This window comes from Anas acuta, chromosome 2 (assembly GCF_963932015.1).
Source record: "Anas acuta chromosome 2, bAnaAcu1.1, whole genome shotgun sequence".
Lineage (NCBI taxonomy): Eukaryota > Metazoa > Chordata > Aves > Anseriformes > Anatidae > Anas > Anas acuta.
In genome coordinates this window covers 68,069,154-68,093,388 of record NC_088980.1, presented here as the reverse complement: position 1 = coordinate 68,093,388, position 24,235 = coordinate 68,069,154, and positions in this window count along the sequence as shown.

Below are 24,235 nucleotides of genomic sequence, written 5' to 3'. Positions count from 1 at the left end.
CACAGTGCACCCACCACTAGTACAGCCTGCTGCTTACCATCCGATCATTTCAGATCTAAATCTTACATGGTTTTAATTCTCCACACTTGAGCCATCTACAAATAATATACAAATACAGAAACAGACTCTTCCAAACAACAATAAATTTGAAAAAGGTAATCCCAAGATTTAAGTCAAGAACTGATGCTCAGTTCAGCAAAAGCCTTGTCTGAGCACAAGGTGAGTGAAAATTAAAGGCTGTAGCTTTTTTGTATTTCCTTGTGTATAGCAGTGCCTTTGTCCATTCATTTGCCCTAAGGAAAAAAGATAAAATGCATTCCCTTTCTATTCCAGAGAATCCTACTCTATTCCAAGCCCAGAATAGACTTGGTTCAGATGGGTAAGAGAAAATCTCTCTCCATGCCTCATTTCCCAAATTTATAAGGGATGCTGGAATCAGTTACTTTAGAAAGCATCTTCAGTAACTTCAGACAGGATTTTATATACACAAGTGTTTAGGAAATGCTGTTTTCCCTATGGAAGTCAGAATTTAATGCATACAAGGGCATATCTGTGTAAATAAGAGTGTCTGTTGTTCATTATCTGCTCATCAACGTTTGCTATTCATTACTCATCTGTTTACAAATGTAATGTAGTCAGAAAGCAGAAATAATACTATATGACTTTGGTGACCAAACATACACTAAAAACAACAAATAGTAAATAGATTGACAGCACAGTTCATCTTATGGGATAAAATAAGCCCACACAAGACATTCTGCAAAATTTTTTGAAAAACAAAAAACAACAGCAACAACAACAAAAAAAAAAACACCCTGACAGATCTGTAGAAAAATAATGTGGTTCAAAAAGAATCTGTAAACAGAAAACAAAAGAGCTAAGCTTGTTGATTAACCTATTTACAATGAACATTGTATGTTAAATATTTACTGTTTGGAACAGATTAAATATAGAGTAAGTAGTCTAACTTCTAAGGTAGTTGAAAGAAATAAAACTATGTTCACAGATTTCCTTCACCATGTCCAAGACCAGGTGCATGTAAGATGTATGTCTGGACATAAGCATGCTTTTACTCACCTGTGAATTATTTCAGATGGAAAGAACTGTTCCTGGCAGCTATAGAACATTTTTAAATCTGGGACATTTCATGGGCAGCAAATTAGTGAAGAACTTAAAACTTAAACACAACTTAGACTGTTGGCTTCTAGCTGCATCTTCTTCAGCTGCAGGAAATATTCTCCTGTGAAGAAGGCAGGATTGTGTGCCCTTGGGCCAGTGGGATAGAACACAATGTAAGTTGCACTCTTGTGCAGGGTGTGTTTTGTTGAATACCTAAGTCTGGGTTTTAAATAGATTTTTTGTTTATTTTTTAATATTTTTCTGACAATAACAAAATTGCTGTAAGTTTTTTGTAAGAATCGGAATAATTTTCTTAATTTGCCTTCTCAGAGCCAGCTGTGTTTCCAGGCAGATGAAAGAGGAATAAGAAAAAGGTGAAAAAAGAAAGCAAATTTCAACACTTCTGATTAAACAAACATGCCTTCTGCTTAGAAATACTGTCATTTCTTTCTGATCTTTCAGTAGTTCTAATGAGCGTACTGACTACTTCAACATGACTATTAATTATTAGCAAACAGATTTAGTACAGAGACATCTAGAAACTTTTGTTTGCACTGTGGCCCCATTGCTCTAGCTGCTGTGCAAACAGGTAGAAGTGGACTGCTCCCAAGAACAAGGAGATAACATGCAGCAAGATCAAATCAGTAGCTGTATTAACACATGTACGTATTTGCTTTAACTTTCCCTAAATCATCTGTATTTCCCCAAAATCACCTGTAATTAGCTGCCTTCTTGCAGGCATCACTGCAGAGGCAAGTCTTGGAAAGAAAACTAGAGGAAAACAATTTTGCAACTTTCTTCCAGGCAGCAGGGACACTGCATTAGAAGGGCCTGGCATATTTCTCTACAAATTTGATGTACTATGGCAATAAAACAAATGCTGGTTTCATTGTAGACAAGAAGGGAAATAAAATAATGAAAAAGAAAAAAAGGTCAGGTACAATGAAAGAGCTTGGTCTTCCTTTGTGGTCCATACTGGCATTCCCCACTAACCCCAACTCATCCTCTCCCCAAGGCTCTTTTATTCTGCCTCCATATGGCCAGCAGCCTAATTGCAAGCTTAAGAGAGTCTAGTCCAAAAGTGCCTCAGTGGCAAAGGCATTTTCTTATTGTGAGCTTACTCTTTCTTTTTTTCTGCAGTATGGTTTTATTTTTTGAATCTCACAAATATTTTAACCATGCCTGGCACTGATGCTTCTCTGGAAATACAGAAATCCACTGTGGTAAGCAGACAAAGGGTCAAAGGTTCTGGGTGGTTTGCATAAGCCTTCAATGAGGTATGCAAACCAGTTGGATCTGCAAAACTTGTCAGAAAACTTGCAAGATCAGGCTGCCTACTGGGGCTCTGTGAGCATACCAAGAACCTCTAAGCAGTATCTTTTTCCCTGCCTGAGTTGAGAAACCAGATAACAAAAATACTTCTGACAATAATATTTCCCACTTGTAGCACAGTCACAAGTGTTGCTAGAACAGCTCCCTTTCTGATTTTTCAGGAGTTCTGTCTTCATTTAGGCAGAGCCCATGAAGTACACACACAAAAAATAAATTATTACCAATAATAGTAAAAAAACAACTGCTTGAAACCCTAACAAATGGTTTATGGTTCAGGTTCAAGTCTTGGGCAAAAGTGTGGTGTGATTACACATTTGGAAGAAAGACTCTATTCACATCTGATTTCACCTCAGCTGGTTTGCCCTTCCTGAATCAGAAGTAACCATGCAACTTATGCAGAAACAATTGCATCGCAGTATTGAATTTGATGTGCTTGGTTTGGAGGAAAATGGTTTAGTGTACTGTGACCAATTGTCTATTATAATGAATCTTATTATTAACGGAGTGTACTTTTATATCCTTATTTTTTCCTCCTTGGAAGATAGCAGAGTTTAGCATCTGATAAACACGTAAATCGTATTTTCCTTTTCACACAGGACATATTTCAACTTCTGAACCAGCAATCAACAAAGATTCCCCTAGCTGTTGGGGAAAAAAAGTAAGTATTTATGAAGAAAGGCGTAATAAGATCAGAGGGAAGCCTGTTGTGAAAATGCACATTGCATAATACATGATGGATCATTTCTATTATTTAACTTTTGCACAGATATAACAATACAGAGATACGCTAACCATCATAGTCAGCATTAATTTACAGTGGGAGAAATAATTAGAATCTCACTTTTTCTGAAGAATGGAGTGAAAATGTAAACAATGCTTCCCTCCAGGCAAGTGCTTTATCAATTTGACAGGTGCATTTGAATTTCCATGGGTGGGGGACATAATAGGTTATTTATGTGTCATTTTAATAGAAAGGCCCAACCATCAAGATGGACAGGAGACTTTATCAGTACTGCTGTTTGCAACTAATCCACCAATTTAATACCCCATGAAAATACCTGCAACAAAACCTGGACATTTTTCTTTTCCACTCCATTATAGACAAATCAATATGGGTGCTATTCATCTCAAATCTTTGGCTCAGCAGGTGCCCACTACACAAGCTCCTCACAATATTGGTGCATTGGCATAGCTGCATAAACATACAGATGTTGATGTCTGGTTCAATCAGTAGATCCAGGGCAAGATCGTGTGGACTTCTAATTCACCATTCACCCCCAAATGCCAGTAAGTGGGAAAAGTGCTTGTTGCATTTTTTTTTTTAATTATTTTTATTTTTTTATTTTTTTTTTAATTTTTTGAGAGGAAGGAGGTGGCAACCTACAATGTCATGGCATGGGCCCTTTGCTGGATGTTTCTCTCAGTCAAGACTTCTGCACTGTCTGCTTTACCTTCTCAGACCATAAAGCTTCCTATAGCAATGACAGTTGTTGTATAGCCCAAAGCCATGACCATCCTACCCCTAATATTGTGTTTTCTGTTTACTCTACAGTAGTGTTCCCACGTCACAGCTGTGGGCTGAGACCTGGCTTGTGCTAGGTACTATGAGAACCACCATGTGGAACAAAAAGACAACTCTACTGCAATTCAAGAACAAACAAACCTGATCTTGCCAGACACTTCAATAGCGCACTGACTAGATGAATGTGATAGATTAGTCTTGGAAATCTTTACTTTTGGTCAAAATTACCAAATTTACTAGTCATATTAGAATCTTCCCCCCTCCCTCCCCCCATGTCAATCTAACATGTAAACATATACACACATTATTGTTAATACTTATCAAAAAACTTATTTATTATATTCAGGATGCTATCAGACAGCAGCTGATTTTATTTTTAACACTGAAAAACTCCAGCACAACTTTTTAAAGTTTTCAATTATTGTAAATGTATTTAGATTAGATACTGCCTAGGTCACACAATGACCAGCATATTTTTGGTGGTGAATTAGGCACAAGCCAGAAGAACATTATCCAACTCCCAGATGTAATGGGAATATTTATGTAGATTTGCCATGAACAAAATGCATACTAGACACACCCTCTCATGTATTATCTCTGCTTAATTGCTGCTCTTTCTTGTATTGTGTTGGACTTGTCTGTGAGGTCCATTGACACATAGTCTTCATCTGGCCCAAAATAATTTGGTAGCCACAAAGCAATTTTTGTTCCCTCCTTGATACTTTCAGCTGTACTAGCACACAGCTTGCCCTGTTCTTGTCTACACTACTATTCCTACAACATTCAACACCCAGAGCATACAGTGACAGCTCCCACGTTCTTCACTAGTGTGCTTGTGTATGTCTACAAAGCAACAGCCTAGCCTGATCCACACACAAAAAAGAAGTATTTTCCATTAGGGAGTATTTCATAAAACTTTTTTTTCAAGAGCTGAAGGTTTTTATTATTACAAATCCATTCTCAACTGCATCCAAGTGCAGTTTCCAGATTCATGACCCACCAGGGTCTACATGGACTGGAAGGACAGTCCCCAACGAGCTTAAAAAGCCTAAAAGGAGATCTAAAGCAGTAATGAAATCATCCACCATTCCTTTGTCCACTCAGAAGCATGCTCTAATTATGTAAAATCTTTTCCTAAGAAATGCAGGTACAGCTCCAGAGATGTTATATGGACATGACTGGAAGTATATTCATGCCCCCTGGGAAACTCTTAAGACTGGCTACCCCTGTAACATTTTTGAAAAAGCAAGCAATTCACAACAACATAAATTTGATTAAAACCAGACCTGGGACATTTCCTATGCTCAGTCTGCAAAGCTCATGCATCCCTGTGGTTAATTAGGAAATATTACTCATAGTAAGATCCACTTATAAACTATATGTTCCCTGAACACAGCATCTTAATAACCTTCAGGAACAGTTACTGTCCCAGTTTCCTCCCATTACTTCGAATATGGTGACCATGCTTTCTGGTAGGAGGACAATGTTACTTTTGGCACAGACAAAGAAGTACTATATACTATCTTCCCTCCCAGGGCATCTGGTTGAACCTCAGACACAACTTAAAACAGGAAGTCCAATTCTGTGAAGCAGAAAGTTTTTTGCTGCACACATCTGTCCTCCTAGACTGAGAACAAGTGACAGGAGATCCGCAATGTGTATACATTCCATTCCTACAGATACTCTCCACAGCACCAGCTTGGAGTACCTTTGAACAACCCAGAACTGCAGCTGAAAACACAGCAGCTAAGATAAGTTTGCTACTGCTGGGGCAATTAATCAATGATACTCCTCTCCTTTGGGAGTCATTCAAGAACTTACAGGAGTCAGGCTGTAGGCTGGATGAAATTCCCTGGGAGCACTGATGAGCAGTCACATGTGGGGCAGGAGAAGGGAGCCCCAGGAGAGACGTGGACTGGGATAGCACAACTGGCACCACTTAAGCAATTCACAAAAGTCCTCAGCCCATGACCGAGGGAAAGGTATTCTCATTTCCTTACAGACCACTCATACACTGCCACAAGAAGTACATCACAAGCTATGAAGAGTAAAGCGTGGGAAAGAAACACAAATAAATTACTTTGCATAGTCTTTAATTAATCTATTAAATAGCGGCTCAGTCTGTAAAAGACTACAATAGCAAAGACACACCACGGCAGGATGTTGGGTTGGCAACATGAGCAAAACAAAGTCTGGATTTTAACAAAATCTTATACCAGTGTTTAGTTTTTGCTCTGCTTGGGTAGTGACTCCTTCTGTAAATTGTGTAAACAATGTGAGCAGTATGTCAGCACACCGTCCTCATTACATCAGAGAGCAAATACTGAAAAGGAAGATGACTGTTTACTCCCTAATGATTTAGTTTTAATTCTGATAGCTTAATAGGTGACAGGTTCCTCCTCCACTCACAGAACTAATGAGAGGTGTTGCTGTTTTCTACTAGATTTTTATTACATAGTGAAGGCATTATAAGAAAGCTGACCACTGAAAATTATTTGGCCTGAGTGAATGTAAGCTGATTCAGTTTAGGATAAACAGAATTAAAAAAAAATAAAAATAGGCTGCTGTAACAGAGACATTTCTTTTCAAAAGGACAAACTTTCAGAAACTGACTAGTACAGTACTAGTACAACAATACAGCTTTAAAATATAGGCAGTTTTTTTTTAAGCATTTGCTCAAAGTAAGTAATATAACTCTTACAGTGTGATTTGTATCATTATATAAATTCTATTAAGATATACACTCCATATTAATTTAGATAATACATAAAGCAATTTCATATCTCATTAAAAACTACTATATTTTCTGCTTTGCATATCTGTTTGATTTACTGAAACTTTTCTGCTTTTATGCTAGTCTAGTTTCTTTTATGGATCTGCACTAATGTAAAATTAGAGTAGAAGTGAAAACAGCACAGAAATGAATCATATCCACACATTCAGTGTTATTTAACTGTAACCAGAAAATTTCCTCAACTTATCAGAGCAACATATCAATCAAAAGAACACTAAGTATAGAAAAACACCAATATATTGTGTTAGTATTCAAGAAGAAAAGGTGCAAGTGTAACCAAAAATAGCATAATACCTTCTCAAGTCAGCAGTTACCAAAACCAGATGATACTCTTCAAGGACCGCAAGCACCAAAGAAAAATTTGATTTCTGTATACGGATTGCCTAACCTTGATTCAGCTGACAGCCCCAGTTTTTTTTTGATATATGTAAAAATATGAGTTCCCAACCAGAAAGAACATTCTGTACTATTTCTCAGCAGTTTGCTGGTTTCTTTTCTCATTACATGGCTTATGGGGATGGTCAGACCAATTCAAAGAAAATCAGAAAACACCCAGCACACAGCTGCAATTTCAAGCACATTTTGATGGTTTGGTTTTAAAGAGGCGATAGCACATTTATTGAATTACTGCCAAAAGACTGATGGTTTCAAAAACCATAATACACAGAGAATGTGAATGGTTTGTTGTTGTTGTTTTTGTTTTCACAGTTAAAATATACTTTGAGAAAAAGTATTTTGGGAACACTCCTGGATAGTAAGGTGAGGAAGGGATATTTATGAATCATTGTTCATTCATATTAAGGACTCATTTCCCATGGTTGTGGGAGGATCAGCAATCTTTCTTAGCTCATTCTCTTATTTAAGCAGTTTCCATCTGACTGTACCTTGCATTTCTAGTTAAAATTAAACATTAAAGATCAGGCTATGTTAGTGACATAGCCAATCAACAATTAGAAGTCCCATTCCGTCTTCCCAGACTGTTTGCCTTCTTGAAGCAAGACCAGATCTAGGCATAAGCAAAGCAGGCAGGTACCTGGGAAATCAAGACACATTTTCCTTCTCTACTTCATCTACAGCAGTGCCTGAACTGCTACAGCCAGCACGAGCAGAGGTGGCTTGGGAATCTCCATCATAACTACAGCCCAGCAACATAAACCACCCAAGCCAGACCCCGTTCTTGTGGCAGCACCATCCTATTTTATCAGTGCTGCAAGGAAGTACTGACTTTGACACACTGTGAACATGGACTGAAGACAACAGAGTTTATTACTCAAGATGTAGTGGAAAGCAGCCTGCTGCTATAGTGTCCTGTTTGGCATGAGCCACTTCAACAGAACCTAGTTTGCCTCCCAGAACTAGGCCATGGTTGGTCCATAGGAACTGGAGCTATCTTGAAACCTAAAGTGTGATGTTTAATAATCATTTCCACAATCCTGTTTTCATTTCCTGGGATAGCATGAGTATTTGTGAAATAAATGGTCTCTCTAACTTCCAGTGCAACTGGATTTATATACACAATAATTTATACAAGTAGAATGGCTGGAAATACTGCTTTAATCTTCTACGCTTTGAGATATTACAGTACTTTTTTTTCAAAATAAATAAGTAAATAAATAAAACCTTCCTGTTTTGATAAATGGAGTAATAATTCGCGTCAAGAAGATGGTTGATATTGATAAAGAAGGGGGAGATGTGGGAGTGTAGCCATGGGGGTTGACAAGCCCCATGGTTGGTGATAACATCAGACTCAACGATGAGGCCATCAGGAATGCAAAGAGTTTAGAGGGAACAAAGAAGGGTGATTCAGGAGATGCCATGCCATCTGGGGTTGCTTGTTCTCCATTAAGGCATGGAAGTTGCTGGGTGTTTGCTGTTGCCAGGCAAAGTTGTTTGACCAATGAAAAGTTGTTTGAAAACAACTGCTGTGGGGCAAAGGGTATAAGAGGGGAGCCTGTCCTCAAGATGAAAAAAGGCAACACAAAATAATGAAGATATGTCATCAATAAAGAAGTAGAGAAAAGGAATGAATAGGGACAGGCTAGCAGAACAGGGACCAAGACAGGAACAGGCACATTGATCACCTCATGAAGATAGGTTTGGCCAAACTCAGCAAACTGCTCGAAGAAGCTCCTACAGAAAGGGACTGGAAATAAGCACACCAGAGCTGGGAAGAAGCTCAAGCTGAGAGAAGCGGACCCGTGCACACAACTGCCTCTCGCTGGTAAGCAGTTGTGCATGATGGGGAATCATACGTCCTTAAAAACAAAGATTGTCCTGATAACCTTACAGTTTATCCCCTTTATTAACAATCAGTTTATGATCCTGAAATATGGGACAAAATTGAGGTCAACGTGTGGGACTCTGAAACAAAAAACAACAAGGTTGTGGTGGGATTGCTCGACACCTGGTGAGCAGTCTCTGAGGCCTTAAAGAGCCATGTGGGACCACAGTCAAACGTGTTATTTGCCAGATAGTGAGGGTGCTGCAGGCTCATCCACAGATCCTTCTGCTACACCAGTGGCCCCTGCACCGCTACTGCCATCGCAGGCCTTTGCCGTTACGCCCCCTGGTGACCTGGATATGTCTTTTGACCCAGGCCTTGAAAAGGAGATGGAAATGTTTCCCTTCAATCGGGGAAGAATAGGATACATAAGGCCCGAAGGCCGAGTTGCTTGACAACTTAAAGTGAGACATATTGCTCCCACAACTAGCCCCTCTCCAGTGTTTGTAATCAAGAAAATGAATGGAAAATGGAGACTGTTATATAATCTAAGAAAAATTAATGAAGTCATGGAAAATATGGGAGCAGTTCAACCAAGATTACCAACTCCGACTATGTTCCCCCAGTTATGGACATTAATAGTAATAGACTTAAAGGATTGTTTGTTAAACACTTACCTTTTAAAACTTTGCCATGCTTATGTTTCAATTGATACCTTTTCTGATTTTACATATGTATAGGCATACTCGGGTTTAGTATGTAAAAGCAATGTTCTGTACAAAGTTTGATGTTCGTGTGTGCGTGTTAGTATAGACTCCCCGTGCACCCAGTGCTGTTTACTTGCCTTTTATAAATATCACTAAATTCAGATTGAGTTGTATCTTCATTTATAACACTGTGCTCGTGTTTTCTTCACAGCTCGTTTGTACCTCACAAATACAGTCTGCATGTAATATACGACTCTCTTCTGATCCACTTGCCTACCTATAAATAGATAAAATTATCTCTGAAAGTTACATTCAAAGCTTTCACCTGGATACCAACATTTTGCTTCTATTTCTCAGGTGACATTAGAAAAAGTTTCCAGAATCCCCCAAACAGTGTACTTGGGAGAAGAAATTTGATTAAGTTATGGCACACCAAGCGTCCTCATGTCTTTACATTTCCATTGGTGATTTGGGAATTTGGAAAGTTGGAGAGTGGCTGCTGATAGATTCTCTCGTTATTTTGGTTGGGGGGAAAAAAAGGGGGGGGGGGGGGAAGAAGCACTGAACATCGTTATAGCACAGCACAGTTGTTTTCAGTTGTTTTCAAGCAGGTGGGAAGGCTTGCAATGGGCTGACACCTTAAAAAATGTCATATAAGACACTCAATCTAAGAGCAACCTCATATAGCAAGTGGACAAGAGCTGAACTGCAAAAGTATAGCTATACAGCAGAAGAAAGATTCATAAAACTGTGTTTTCAGATTAGTATTTACATGCTTCAAGCTTATTATGGCCAATACCTGATAAGTAAAAAAATAATGTTTCTCTCATGGCTAACTTGCAAGCTGTGTTAAGTTCAACTTCTGTACTGGTTACATACGGAAAAAAAAAAAAAGAAAAAAAAAGAAAGAAAAAGGGCATATCATGCATTTACTCTACAGATTTTGTGGAGAGTTTGGACAGCATTAGATGCTCAGCTACCTATCAAATGACTTGATCTCTCTTTCTTGTTCAGGTAGGGGACTGAGAAGTGGCAAAGAATAAGGAAAAAGCTATTGAACTTGTACGTTTTGGTACATCTTAGTCAACTACGTTGACTTAGAAACCAAGCCCGATAATCATAAAAATTACACTATAGTTTCCAAAAAGTCATGTTTGCAATTTATAATACCCATAGGGCAGAATGGCCTTAAATGACCAATGTATAGTGCATGATAAGATGACACGTGCAGTTTTGAAGCTTGGCAGTAATTCAGAAAAAAAAAAAAAAAAAAAAAAAAAAAAAAAAAAAAACTTTGCTAGCCATTAACAATTTCTGAACAATGTATTCATATTTATGTCTGCCGTTGAGTTCCCGAGTGATTATAGTTGTAAAAGTGTCTGCTCATGTAATCCTAGGACACAAAAAGCTGCACTGCAAAATGAAACTGTAAGGACTAATAAACGATCTGTCTTCTTGCTCATGCTAACAGTACACCAAATGTACACCTTGGGCTTGCTTTTTGTTAGCAAATGCAAATTAAGAGAAACTGCCACAGATCTACAGAGGTGCATAAACTGAAAAAAAGTTTTCAGTTTTGTCAAGGCCCTTGAGGGGTCAGGTTGTGTGAGTGGGAGCAGTGAGGGGGAGAAGCAACACAGCCGTTAAACTGAGATATCTTAGCATGCTCTAATGCACCTAAATAATCTTATACAGGGAACTCAGGTTAAAATAGCAGGCAACAATGAGCAATTATACTTTCATTTTTTTGCTGGTAAGGTTTAAGTAATACATTAAAATTTTTGGTTGTTGGGTTTTATGCTTTTGTTTGGGAAGGGTTTGTGTTTTTTTAGAAATGTGTGTGTACTTTCCAGTGGAGCTGGTACTGCCTTGCAGCTGTTTGATATTAGATGCAAGACCTACCAGCCCTCAAAACTCACATTAGAAACAGACCTTTGGCCAAGTTGTGTCTTCATTTAGACCTTGGCAACCCTGCTTACATCAGTGGGGGTAATTTGACCTCTCATTTGAATAACATGGTGCAGCGATACGGTTCTGTTTTGTATTTTCTATGATTGTTTCAGTTGAAAAGCAACAACTCCCTGGTTTGTGTGTGAGATGCAAATGCTTTCCAGAGGTAACAGCACAGACACAGAATCATGTCTGATCTGAACAATCATGTGGCCTGCACAGGTTACAGCACTGTGCTACTCCAGGCACAAAAAAAAAAAAAAAAAAAAAAAAAAAAAAAAAAAAAAAAAAAAAAATCTGCCTTGTGCCTCTCCTGATAACAACCTTGCACTGAGAGGATCAGAAAAGGTAAGTGGGTGATGGTAAGGTAGCAGGAACTCTTGAAACAACAGGTTCGGTTTCCTGGCATAGTCAAGTTACAAGTGCATGCACGATCTTTAGAAACAAGTAGTGTCCCTTCCTTCCCTTTCTTCTTCCCTCCTTTCTTCCTCTTTCTCTCTCCAACCATAGTGAAGTTTTGAAATGAGCAAAATTCAATCCAGACTAGAGAGAAAACTTCCAGTTGAAAGAACTACATTAGAATAGGATTAGCTTGAAGGTAAACATGCTTTAGTAATCCATTTAAGACATATATTAGTTGGCTGAATTGTTATTACTCTGAATTTAGAGTTTATGAAAATGGTTGGTTGTACACCGAGTGACTTAAACAGCTTTTATTCCCTTATGAAAAAGAAGGAAATACGGCATTAGAGTCTTTCAGGAAATAAGCAAAAGCCTATGACCTATGGTAACTTTCAACTCCACTTGCTTAATACAGATATGAAAAACAAAATGTCATGAGGTTGAAAACATGAAAAATTACTGTAAGCTGTTTATTTGTGTTGATTTGTTTGTTCCACAACACATCTCCTGGCCCAATTGCAGTGATAATGATTCTCAAAAAAGCCTGGGCTGTGAATTTGAATCCTAAGCTTTTAAGTCAGAATCTTTGCCTGGCTACACATCAACCAAATAAAAAGGAACAACAAACTCCAGTCACACAGCCACATCCCATGAAAACAGAATGAATGTATTTGAACTGAAGTGTCTTTTCCTCATTCAAGAGTTTCCATTAGGTTTTATTTAAACTGTACAACCTTCTTTGTGCAAGCAGAAAAGAGAGGCTTGTTCCATGAAAATAAAGAAAAAGGAAAAAAACAACAACTTTTAAAGCCAAAATATTTAGCCTAATCCATCTCTAAAGCCTATTACACATTCAACAAATGACAACAGTAACCCTTAGTGGTCAGAGATGAAGCAATATACTGCAGAGCAAGCAGTGTCTCTGTACGGTTAGCTTAAAGACCACTGTCAGGTTTAAAAATCACAAATTCCTTTCACTGTGTACACTCAGTCCTTTTTACACAAATCTGGCACACCATTATACCCATGCTTTTTCCAGATGCCAGAATAGCATTAATGAAAGTCGGACCCCAGACATTTAAAACAAACATAATTACTTGCACCATCACCAGTGCAAATGCAAAGAGGTTTTGGTGGCTTGTTTGTTTGTTTTGTTTTTTGGTAAATTTGTCTTATTTATTTTCATGGTGTTTTGCATTCATCTTGGACAATGAAATAAAAACTTACAGGCATTTATAGTAAAGAAAAAATGAAGTAAATAAATAAATAAATGAAAAGTAACTTATAACTTGCATCTAATTGCTTACCCTCTCCAGTGCCCCAGCATTTGAACGCTACATAAGAATGTTATATTTATGCAATGATGCCGTTATTGTCATTTGGTTTTGAGGCTTTTTGTTTGTTGTTTGTCATTGCTGTTGTTGTTTCCTCTCCCTTCTCTGCCCCCCCAAAAGCCTACACTGTTTGTGTTTAGTTTTCATAACAAATATACATTTGGAAACTTCTGAAGGGTTCATTTCAAGGTATTTAACACCACATAAAAATAGATTAGCACCAATGAGATACTCCAATCAATGTAAAAACTACTCCTGTAGTATTTAAAGACTGATTATTGCTCCTCAGGCTGGATGTATACATGAGTAACAAGAATCCTGCTCCACATGCATGCATTTCTGAGTGCAAATGTGGCAAGAGGAAATTGAGGGTAAAGACTCCAAAACAGTCATAATGTGCTGTCATTTCATTCGCACTCACACACATGTGTTTATACTTCTACTTGTAAAAACTGAACAAGAAAATATTTTGAATACTTTGCTATTCCTGGGCCTCCTTTGCTTTTAGTCACACTGTGCAACATCCAACTGTGTGCCTTGAACTGTTTTGCAAGAGCCTCTGTGGCACAGGGCTCCCCTAGCCATGAAGTAAACCCTGTGCGGAGCCTCAGCACCATGGCCTCTGCCTCAGCACAGCTAAGGGCCTCCATGACAAGAATTGTCCATTTTAACCTGCTATCAAGCTTTCTGATAGACTTCTAGAAGGTCTGCTTTTCCCACGCTGTGTTGGGAAATTTGCCTCACTCTTAGTTAGGGGCCAGTTTAAAGCCTCTTCCTAGCAACAGTCCGAGACCCACTTCTTTTTGGCAGTGCTTGTTTACACTGCCTCAGCTTCCACCCTCCTATCTTCTTTGGGATTTCTGTTCTTTCCTCTTAGATTCCCAGACCTGATCAGTAAAAACTACTCACGAATGCTCACAGTGCTTTTTTTGATGAGCACTAACTCTATACATGTGACACAGAAGGTACCTAAGCAATCTGCACATTTATTTTCTTTGATGTGTGCTACTCAAACGAGACCCTAACCTTGCCCTCCTCAGCACATCCATACTGATCTGGCACCACCATGCATGGAGATCATGACACATCTGTTCAGGCACAGAAAAAAAAGGCTATCTTGGTTCCTAGCTGTTTGTCTGATAGACATCTACAAGAGATGGCAGAAATGGCCAGGCAAGTGCAAGGAAACCATAGTACTGAGAAAGGAGACCTAAGCCAGGAAAATGCACAGATTCTACAGGAACTGGCATCAAATTTCCTTTGGAAGAAACCACTTTTGAAGCCAGTCACACTGGACTTCCTTTCATTTCAAAAGATCTTTTTCAATGAGACAAACAGTGAGGCTTTGAGAACACCACAGAGACATTTTGAAACAGGGGACACTGTTGACAGCAAGCAGCATAAAATGACCCCGTAGAGGAAGGCCTTGAAGCTCTGTATGTGACACCACTGCTCCAAACATGGTGCTGTGTTTTGAAAGGAAGAGAGAACCACAAGGTCTGCTGCATACTCCAGGCTGCAGCTGGGGTATCGTAGGGGGGTTCCATCTCTCTCGTTCTGTGGAAGAACCTGATGAATTGTGCAGGGCCCACCATAGGTTACATCACTGTCACATCTACCTACAAAGCCGAAGGCACTCGTGTGTGTTTCCCTGAAAGTCTGCATACACATAGTGGACACTGCCCAGACTTAAGTGTGAGGTGGGGTGACTTTTTGTCAAAAAAAAAAAAAAAAAAAAAAAACATCAGTCTCAACTACTAACAATTCTATGAGCCACCCCAAAAGCCACTTAAAAAGTCACTGGTTCTCAAATAACAAATCGCATAATATACTCCAAGTTGTTATTCAAACTGCAGTATGTACTGCTTCAAACAATGCCACTTATAAAGTGATAATGAAAGGAACTAGTCTATAAATTTTTCCTTAACAGCAGGAGGGCTAAGGCTCCCAGGTTCACAAGCCTTTAGTTTATTCAAAGCCCATCAGACTTCAGCAAAGAGGAACAAATCAAGAGAAAGAGTAGAGCAATCCTAAAAAAGCTTAACAAGATACTATCGAGTATGTTGTGGTTTTTGTTTTTTGTTTTTTGTTTTTTTTTTGTTTTTTTTTTTTTTTCCAACAGTTTCGACTTTGAAAGAGAGAGCAACAAGCTTTCTATATCGTGCTATTTCCCAGTTAAATGGAAACTGAAAGCCCAAATGTGTTCAGTAAAGCTAAAGTAAGCATCCTTCTTTGTGAAATAGTGAAGCAAGGATCCAATTGGCAGGCTTGCTCTTTCAGGTAAGACCCATTAATACGAAAGGGGGGGTTATCTGGGAAAAGTCTAAGTTACAAATCCTAGGTAGGTGATCTTAGCTGAAAAGAAAACAAAGCTGAGAAGGTTTTTATGCCATGACTGAGCTCAAGCTTCAGGCCTGCAGGCTACTGCTACTTGGAGTGTTTCTGATGGGATAATTTTCTATGCAAGAAGACTGATTTGTCAAAGAATTACTCATGTCATGGCCAACATGCCAATTTCAATGGCCACTCCTCTGACAGGAGAAACAGAACTCTCTTAAATGTTTTAACTGGCTAGCAGCAATTTTCCTACTTTTAAATAACCCTTCATGGCTACACTGGCCAGACAAATGCCCCAGAAGGCTCAATGGTGGCTGCTGCCACCACTGTTGCCTGGGTGGAAGCCCAGCTTCTCAAGATGCTGCCTAGATTTATCCTTTCCTTTTTCCTCTCTCATTTCGGAGATTTTTGGTCCTTTGGAGATTTTAATGCCTTAGCACAGCACTAGCATTTTTTCATCAACGTGCTGATGTTTGTGTCACTGGATAAATGATGCACATTTAGAGCCATACTCAGGGAGCTTGATGTGCAAATAAGACTCTGTGCCCAGCCAGAGACCTCAGGAGATCCCAAAGCCTTAAGTTAGGCACAGCAAGAGATGCCCAAAGCCAGCAGAAGAGACTTTAGGATTCATGTGAACAGTATATTATATCAACAGTGCCCATTAGGATTAAGGTGTTAGACACAATGTTTGCCTTCATCTCGATTCAGAGCATGCCAAACGTAGATACAGTCCTTTTCTCTTGATCATTTTTCTATACCTCCGTCAAAAGTTCAGGATTTTGTTTCAGTAATGTTGGTTATTAAAAGTCCTTTCTATATTGAACAGAACATAGTAAGGTTTGAAACAGTAAGTCCATAAAATCTTCTGTATTTATATGTCGCCTGAATGACATCATTATCCTATTCTGACCACCTGACATGTCAGATTTTCTATTAATATTAATGCTCATATCCTTCTGCATATAACTCATATTTAACTGTTTAGGGTAATAATTTGCAAGATGAAAAGCACAGCTTTCAAAATACATGAAAAAATCCAGAGGATGTGACCAAATTTCACAGGTCAATGGTTGGGATAGCAGGAGCTGCTGAAGGGAAGCTGAAGGAACATACTCGCTCAGGGGCATTTTAGCACTCTTGTGATACGATACCCATATTCATCAGCATGTAACAATCCCCTCTCCAGATGAAAAACACTACAGATCATGTTCCTAATAAAACAGTCAATTTGCCTCCTTCTCTTTTTTGTTGTTGGCAGGAATTCCTTACAACCTTACCTCCCTGGGGCATAGCTTCCTCTCCCCCTTTGTGGCTCACGAGAAAACAAGACTGCATGCAACAACAAAGTCTCACTGGCTGGCTTCAGAAACACTTGTGCCAGATTTCAAACAGACCCAGGAAACAGCTATTACTTTAGAAGTCCTGATAATCACCAAGATGGAAAAAGAGTAGTAGATGGGAGGCATGGTACATTTCTGTGCTGATAAATACATTCGGGTGAAATTTATGATCCCTTCAGAAAGCTCTAGCAAATAAGCTCTGGACAAATAAGCACTGGTCAGAGCTGTCGGGATGAGCAGAGGAAACCTAACTCAGCACCCATTTCTATGCTGCTTGAAAAGGTGACCATTTCAAATCTTGTGCTGGGGTTTGTAGCCCACTCTGAGACCACGGACTTTGGCATATCTACACCAGGAAGGATGAGTGTGTATAAGCATTCAGAGTCCTATAGACTATATGTGTTTTGCCCATGATTATCCTCAGATTAGTCAAAACTTTACCTGTAAACTCAGGTGCAAAGTTTACTTCGGCTTTTGAGGTCAGGTTAAGAAACAAAAGAGGACAGGCAAATTTGGACTTGAAAACAAGTGTGCATCTTTGATAAACTCACTATGTACACAGATACAGGGTGGCAAGACCTTGGCCTTCCCACTGAATCTCCTGTAGCTGTTCTTATATACAACTGAGGCTTCTTCTATGCTTGATATATCCCTCCTGCCCCATTCAGTGTGTAAGAAGATTTTCCTTTGCTATATGCAGGTGTCTTTGGCAGCCTCTGCTGTTGATGAAGGAGTTTTATATTTAAAGAAAAAATATATTATTTGATCCCAGAACATTTAAAGGTCATTACTAGTTAGGAAAATAATTGAGACTTCAGTTCTGTAATATTACTTAAGTATTCTCTAATGCACTTATACCTAAAGTAATTCACTCTGGTAACAGTGTTTTGTGTGACAATCAACAATACACTAGTAAACCCATTTCCTCTTATAGAAGAAATTCAGAACCTGATCGGCAAAACATGCTTGCAATTATATCTATAATTGGCACATGCCTCTCATGCAATTGAATACGCAAGCTTAAAACCACATGGTGATTTTTTAGATCTAAACAGAAGATTGGCAGAAGCATTTGAATTACCCCTTTCCTGACTAGATCAATGTACATCTACACTATCCTTCCCAAGCTAAGACGATGAATAATTGCAAAGATGTAAGAAAGTGAGATGGACTCAATAATTAGAGAAGATAGAGATTTTTTAAAATCATAACATTGAAAGAAATCAATACAACCCTAAGAAATCAATACAACCCTAAGGAAGATAAATCACAAATAATTAAGCAAATATTGTCTTTTAATCAGCTACACCCACCTATAATTAACAAAAACACAGTAACTTTTGCATAATGTGAGTTTCTTCTTAAGTCCCATCTGTTAGCAATTAACATTGTCTTTTAATCACCAGTGTTGATATTTCATGTAACATTTTTACTCACTATTGTAACTTTGAATGTTCTTATTATTCTGGTAAATGGTTAATTCTTTTCAGAATCCTGCTAAGTTACTGGACTCAGAAATGTTGTATGCACCAGTGAGTTACTTGTATTATATACTACGACAGAATAAATGAGTGCAGGGAGTCAAGGGTGTTAATGCAACCTTGTTTATAACACTACCCAACAACTGTATAAGCAACCTATTGGCTAATTCTGTTTTTTGCAAAAAATGAAGAGTCAGCTGATTTTTGTTACAAAGAATAGGAATCACCCTTGTTAAATAAGTGACTGATCCTGGGGGTTTTCAGAGCTGCTCACATCATACTTCATCATACCAAGGGGAGGAGGGAGTCATTGTATGAATTACTCCTGCAATATTTCATGAGCTAGTAAATTTTCTATGGAAATTAGCCAGCTTGATGAAAATGTCTGTATTTCAAACCTCACAAGAGTCTGATTTAGAAGAGAAATAGTGCTTGTTTACTGCAGCTTCATTGAAGACAAAGATGGAGAGAACCTGAAGTGTTGAAATGTTAACATTCTAAGAAAACTAATTATCATATTTTCACTTGCAAACTTCAAACCTGCTGCTAATTAATCTCTGTGGCAAGGATGTGTATGAATCAAATTATAATGTAAATCAGATTATATGGGATGAGATGTATAACATGCCCTGCCACTGAGGAGAAATGAAATAGATTGCTTGCACAGAAATGAAAAAAAAAAAAAAAAAAAAAAAAAAAAGATCTTGCTCTTCATTAGTGCACCAATCTGTACCAGCCAGCTGATGACAGATTCACCCCAATGGATTGTTGCAAACCACCTTGGATTTTGAAAAGTTTGCCTGTGGTCACAAATTATCTAGATGCAAGAAGAAAAAGCTATTTGACTGAGCAAACCTTGATGTGTCACTTACAAAGTTCTGTTGTGAAAACATCTTGAGGGCAATCAAGTGCCATTAGGACATGTCAATGAAGCTTTCCATGAACTACTACAAAAATTAAAGTTAAGTGTACTCCTCCTCCATCACTGTCCAACCTCTCTGACAAACCAGTTTGTATATCTGTTGAAGTATTACAGAAATTAACACCTTTCTGCCAGTAATCAGAAGGACGTCAGCAGACAATTAATTTGGTCCATCTGCACTAGCACCTTTATATAATTCATGTATTGATCATAGGACTAAAATGATTTGTTACTATTCATGCTGGAAATACTAGATTGTGCATATACATGTAATAAGGGTAGCAAAGGAAACATGAATAAATCAGTTCTTATGGAAGAGGGAAATAAAATACATGTTTTCTAAGCCTCTGTTTTCTAAGAAAGGCTTTTCTTTTCTTTTTTCTTTTCTGTTCTCTTTTCTAAGATCATGTTTACAAGCCTCCCTAAATAAATTCCATGGACTGACTAAATCATTTCATTGCCAATTGTCACGTTATTGTAATATATCATATGGCAACCAAAAAATAAATGCTGTATGTAGCCATGCCTCTGCAGAGTTTGTCTTTTAACTTTTTTTTCTATTAACTTGTTGTCATACAAGCTTCAGATTCAAAGTACTTTGTATACCTGTTTGTTCTTTCATCCATTCTTAATCTTTTCCTTTTTTTTTTTTTATTTTTCTTTAAGGTGTTGAGGTGCAACATGGCCTCAAAAAGGCCTGCACAATGTTTACTGCTTCAATTTCTAATACCACTTTAATTGATTTAGTTGTTAGTTATATCCATTCTATCATTGTTGCAATTTATTACAATTTATCTTTTTGTGTGTATATCTGTTTAAGTAGTTCCACTTGTCAGACTTATCCAACCAGGCAAAAGAACCCATCACTTTTTCTAGGCTGCATCACCTTGTTTTCTGCAGGACACACATGCATACTTTGTGACAAATTACTAATCAACTGTTGTGTGGTTCAATGACATGCCTGGACGTGGTCATAAGAGTTGGGTATTTCAAATGCTTTCAACTATCCACGTTTCCCCTCTTCCTCCTTTTCACTCACCACTCTGTGAACTAAATACTCTAAAAGAACTGTAAGTGAAGTGTTTCAGAACCATCTAGCCAATTTGATCCTATGCAGTTTAAGCTTCAAAGTTTCATAGAGAGTTAATTTTATTTTAATTCAAAGAGACCATGGAATACTATAGTTTTTTTCTGACCTTACATTCTGTTTTATTTTCTCTAACATCCCACTACTGGGCTGAGCCTTCCCTCTGCTCATCTCATGACTTTCAGTCTCTATTTAAAAGGGTTAAAATTATTTTCTATTTATTCAAAAAAAATAGACTCAGTAATTTATCCCAGATGCGAACCTGACCTTATATACACAGTTCACATAGAAGTTCATTTTGACATGGCCCTATTTCCTCCCTTCTCTTTTGCTTACCACAGACAGACTGAAAATCTGCCCCTAATGAAGTCACTGCAAGTTTTGCTGTTGACTGCAAAGGGGTCAAGGTTTCCCTCCTATGATTTTTGTAGCAGAAAGGTGATTATTTCTTATTGCCTAAACTTGTTGCTTCAGTATGCTCAGCTGAACTGTCCTGGACTAGCAGGGTGGTTTACTGCTAGTGGTTAAAACAATTTTGCATTATTTCAGATCAGCATAGTGATTTATTCATACTGGCTGAAAGAAATAAATTCTGTATTACCGTTAATATTTCTGGATATACTCATACTTGGCTTTACTGCTGCTTTCTACTCCCCTATGCTACTCTTACAGCACAGTAAACTAGTTTCTGATTCTTGGTAAAATCTAAAATTTTGGAGACACTGTGTAGAGATCTCCTTTGAGAAGCTCCAGAAAGTTTTACACTAAGGGGTTAGGCTAAGAACTTGACAGAGAACTCACAAATTGTTAGGATTCTCAAAGATCACCATAATTAGTTTTGGGAAATGAAACCACAAGTCACAATTACAATGCCATGTCTTCCACCACAGGTTGAGAGATCCAAGCCATTCGTGGTTTTAAGTAGATAATACCAAGTATATGAAGTATACATATATAAGGTAGTCAGAAAGAGTTTGTAAGAAGAGTGAGAAAATTCAAAGAAAATTTATATTTTCTATTCTTTTGATTTCTCAACATGTTTTCATTTTTCCATTTGCAGTCCAATGATATCATCTCTAATTAATAAAATTATTTAGGGCAACCAGAAGTAACATGATTGTATAGCTGTTCTCCCATCACTTTCTCTTAAATAACATCTGGCTCAATTTCTTCAAATTTTCCTTGGCATGGCTGTATCTTTTGCACAAATTCCAGAACAACTTTCCATTCTTTTCTCCTTGTGATTTGCTAACCTTTTCTTCAGGATCCCACAGCTCTGAATCAGGCTATTACTCCTTCCTTCTCATTTCTCTATATTATTATTATTACTTTAACCCAAAATAGCCCATACTCCTGATATTTTTCACCTGTCTTTTGGAAATCAAATTTCCTGAAAGGCAATAGTAAAATTTCAATTTGTGTCCATGGGAAAAATTTACCTTACCACATCAAAAATATCTAAAGTAAAGACGATCATATCTATTTGATTCTGTTGAACTGTCTGATATTCTTGTCCAACATTTGGCCTGGTCTCCTTATTCATTCCTAAATGAATATTTAGGAATTCCTAAATATCAGTTTTCTCCAAAAAGAGGCAAGAAATCACATCCAAATTAGTATTCAACCTTCAGTCAGAAAATACATCAGTTGTCCTGTCAGTATATTCACCAGGTATCTGAAGACTCACGAAGCTTCCTCTGAGACAAGATGGAAATGTCACCTCTTTGCACTAAGTTTGTTAAAGCACTTGCTCTTGTCAGCTCAGTGGTTCCTGCAACACCAACGTGTCCAACACCAGTTTTCTCTCTGCCATTCCACCAGCAAGGGCAGGATTTTGCCCTCAACTATTCACAAGCAATTAATGCATTATTGAACAGGAATAAATAGATAGCAATTAAATAACAAGTATTAATGCCTTATTTATTAACATATTAATAGTTGGCCTGAGAGTAATAAATGCAAATTAGTGTAAAGTGGTGCCAAAAATTGTGTCGATAATAGGCCCTGAAGTAATATTGTGTGTTCAAGATAATTACAAATATATTTTCCTTTCAAAAAACTACTGACGTGTAATTTTTTATGGTTTAGTATAATATCATTTTAGAAATAGAAAATTAGCCCTGGTCTCATTAAAATAATTTTGCAGTGCATCAGGCTTTACTTCAAGTGTAGGTTTCACGTTATCGTTTTGCCTATAGAGCTTGCATTTTTTTTTTTTAGATAGCCTCTCTACATGCAAGACTTTTGGGTCTATGCTTGATATACTAACACTGTTGTTTCAGCTTACTGCTTGTATAACTTCTCTACTCAGCAGTATTCATATGTAAAAAGTCCTACTGCAAGAAATGGCAGTATATAATGACAGTATATTAAGAGCTAAATCCAGTAAAAATCACTGAGGGACAGATTTCTTTCTTTCTTACTCCTTCCAATAACAATTCACGTGATATTCAATTCACTCTGAATTCAGTTCAGAGACTTTAAACATGAGTAAAATGATGCACTGGATATCATACATCTCTAACAAGAAATCCAGCCACCACAGACCCAGTTCAGAAAACCATCGTTGGTCAGAAATTGTTTAACTAGAAATATTTTCTTTTTCTTATTCTTTTATTATTGTCCTCCTACTTGATTGGGCAAAATAAACCCTCACTGGATACTTTGCTCTGAACTTACTCAGTTTGGGAAACTGGTTGCTTGGCGAGGACTTTGTCACTTTTGGAACATCTACCAACAAGAAAAAAGCCAGGCTGAAATCCTGACCTCCCACTGACCAATGGTGAGTTAATGTACTGCTGTCTGCAGTTAGTTCCAATATTCCCAACTCTGGAATTTGACATACAGTTAACATAGGCCCATCTCCATAAACCTCCATAAATATACACATCTGCCTCTATATCTAGTAAGGCTGAGGGGTGGAGATTCAGGCTTCCCTCTAGTAGAAGGTGCACAGGACACCTTTTCTGCAAATGTTTCTGCCTGCGTTGGTAGGCAGCATTTTCACCTCTTTGCAGCCTGCCTCATTAAATACGTTGTACATGACTTCTTAAAAATAATCAGGTGTTGTTTCTGTGCTGGGCTGGGCTTTGGTGGCTTTCTCTTTGGTGCATTCCTAACTACTGCGTAAATGTGATTGTGGCCGTGTAATCTGTGTACCTGGGAAATATAATTCTTTTTGTTGCTAATGAAGGTCCTACAGCACAAATTTATTAAAGGTATACTTTTGCATGGGATAATAATTGGGTCGATAATATTAAACTCATAGGCTCATTATTTAATTGCAAGGGCAGATTATGAATACAGCTTCTAAAATGTATTTTAATGAAAAACACTACATCCTGACCTAATCATATCAACCTTATGCTATCTAATTAAGGATGCAAAAAATCATTAGAGTTGCAAAATATTAGTTCCAGCTCCATCAGGCTGCTAGCTGCCCCTTCATGAATATATATATTTTTTTACTCTATGATAAATAGTTAATGAGGTAAAAATGACAAAATTTGCATGTAGGCAAATTAGTTTAATAGAGTGCTATCTTCCTGGTCTACAGAAAGTGACCTCTTTCCTATCAAAAGAATGACTAAAAATACTTTGAAATGATGGCATGGACTTCATTCTACAAATGATAAATCACTTCTGTGAACAATATAAAAATTAAAAAATGCAATAACCTTAAAT